Raw genomic sequence first — 3,086 nt, 5'->3', positions numbered from 1 at the left:
ATCATCCAATTCACAGACAGAAAGAAAAATATTTAGAGAGCTATGAGGTATTCCATAGACTATAAGAAAATAGTTTGTGAAGAACAGTAGAGTGTGAGCGATAGTTTTTTAGTAATGTGGAAGATCAAAAAAGTGTTATTCCTTTTGAATGTGGTAGTCATTTTTGAGTATTGTACTTGGTACTACCCAGTGTAAAATTTCTTACTATAGTGATATCAGTTGCTCCTCTTGGCCTGTGGTTTTTTCCCTTATTTAAGAGGGTTTCCACATAAAATTCTTGGTGTCATTATTTTTTCATTTTATTTCTACTATTTTGATCATATATATTTTTTGTGTTAGTCCATGTTTTCCCAGCACATTTGATCCTTTAGCCCATTTATCCATTGATATAATAAGGTTATTTGTTATATAAAAAAATAGAATTATCGAAAGTTCAAAGATCTGAAAAGAGAAAGACATCGAAAAATTCAGATTTGAATATATTTGTTATTCTAATCATGCGTAAGATATTACTTTAGTCAATTTACTCATAACTATTCAAGTGAAAATTTAGGAAACTGAAGGTAAAGGAAAAAACGGAGAGGAAACAGAATATGTTAATTAATTAATTAATCATTTAAATTTTGTGACTCCTACTGTCCTACGTAAGCTCTAATTAATCGTCAACATGTCAAAGATATAGGGCTGCTCTACACTTTTCAAACTTTCAAAGCCATGAATTAAAACATGGCTTTAATATCAGTTTGTAAAAAAAAATTGTTTATCAATTTGGATGGTGACATTTACTTTTGATCCAATTTTTGGAAAAAGGACAGTTGAGGGTTATTACGATTCGAGATTTTTAATTAATAATAAAAATATGAATACACAAGAGTTTTTATATTCTCAATTCATCTCAGCATAATGCATATCATCATTATTTGATAGTTTAAACTTAATAAATTGGTATCGTAAACTGAATTCACTATTTGGTCATACAAAATAATTGCCTATAAGACGTGAAAAAAAAGAAGAATTACTTGTTATATCACATTGAAGCACACTAAGGCGTAATTTGATTATTGGTTAGAAAGTAAATTATTTTAAAATTAGTGTAAAATTAATAAATGATTGGTTATTTTCTTCTTATTTTTTTTTGTTATAAGCATAAATATAATAATGCATATATATATATATATATATATATATATATATATATATATATATATTATTTTGTGCATGATACAAGATATAATAACTAATACATGCATATAATTAAGAAAAAATTGCCTAAATACACAACATAGAAAATTTCGATTATTTTTATTTTATTTTTTTGAATAAAAGAATATTGGTGCTACCCAAATTAGACTCTCCAGTCCACATTCTACAACATTTCTAAGTTTATTACAAATGACTTTTTTTTTTCTGTTCCAAATTAAAATCAAGAAACTACCTAACAAGTTCCTACATTTGATAAATCAAACGTCATTGTACTAGATCTAACATTGAGTTTGAATAAACAATTAGCCACCTTTCATTAGTCAAAAAACTAGCCCACTTCTTAACTAGTATAAATTTGGCATATGAAAGAGAATAACCATACAACTCAACTAACAACACAATATAATTGTACTTTCTCTAAGGTTTCATTAGTTCTTCGAAAACTACGTACCACAAAATCGCCTATTGTATATTGTCACTAGTTTTCAGTCAGAGGGGTTTATTACATAAAAACGTCACTTGTAATTTCGAATAATGGCAAGATTTTTTAACTTCATTTTGATTCTTCTTTTGGTTACTTCGAATAGTTTTTTGCCTTCTGAAGCACGTCCTTTCAATATCTTGAAGATTCATAGCCCTAGCAATACGAGAACTTTTGATTGGTCAACATTGGGTGGTATTAAGGATGGACCTAGTCCTGGCGTTGGCCATAAGTTTACAAATAGTCAAATTTTTGGAGGAATTAAAGAAGGTCCAAGCCCTGGAGAAGGACATAAAGTTGTCAGTGGAAATCATCAATAGTGACATTAATAATTAATTATAGCATATATTAATATTGGTGATTTTTTCCATTATTTACATATATATTGTTTTATTCTAGTTACAAGATTCTTAGAATAGTTTTACACCATGATTATATAATATTGCAGCCATAAATGATATATCATTATATCTACTTTACATTTGGTCTTTTAGTGCCTTAACTTTCAATTGATACATTAAACTAGTGGTGTTTATGATTAAAGAAAATCAAATTAATTAAGTAAAAGTAAAAGAATTGGATTATCATTATTAAAAAAAATATGCAAATAAATCAACATACAAATTCGATGGATTTATTTTATTTTTTAAAAAAAGAAACTTAATGTATTTGTTGGTTATTTTTCACACAAAAATATGTAGAAACGATATAAAAAAATTAAATGTCCGTCAGTTGGTTTCGCGCGAAAATTATGATTCATTTTAAATATTTTTTTACGAAAATCGATGAATTCTCTCTTTTATTTTAAAGTACAATACTGTAGTTGAAAATTATAAATAAAAAATGAAAGTATTTGATCAAAGAATATGAACAGTAGAATTGTTCAATCTCATGGATATACTTGGGTTTGATTCCAAGTTGCTACGTCTCTTTATATATATATATATATATATATATATGTACAAACCCTACGAATTTTCTTTTTATTTTATACCTAGTTTTCAACATAAATTGACATTTGTATATTTTATATAACCAACAAATATCTCTCGATTTTAATGGACGTTGACTTTCTTAAATGGACCAATTATTTTTGACGTAGTTAATTAGTCCATTCATTTTTATTTGATTTTAGGTCATAACGAATGGTAAACATCCGTCGATTTTTCACCTTTTTTTAATCGTATATTATAAAGGCAAATACCTAGATACGAATCCAGAGAACCAAAGATAAATATGTATCATAAAATTTTATATTAAAAAAATAAATATTTATATAATCAATTAAATTTGATTTTTTCAATTATTTTTCCTTAAAATCAAACTAAAATTTAAACTTGAGAATCTATCCAAAGAAGTATCAATTTTTTTTGGTCGATTTGATATGATTAAGCTTTTTATG

This window comes from Solanum dulcamara, chromosome 7 (genome assembly GCF_947179165.1).
Source record: "Solanum dulcamara chromosome 7, daSolDulc1.2, whole genome shotgun sequence".
Taxonomy (NCBI): Eukaryota; Viridiplantae; Streptophyta; class Magnoliopsida; order Solanales; family Solanaceae; genus Solanum; species Solanum dulcamara.
Note: the sequence above shows the minus strand (reverse complement) of the source record.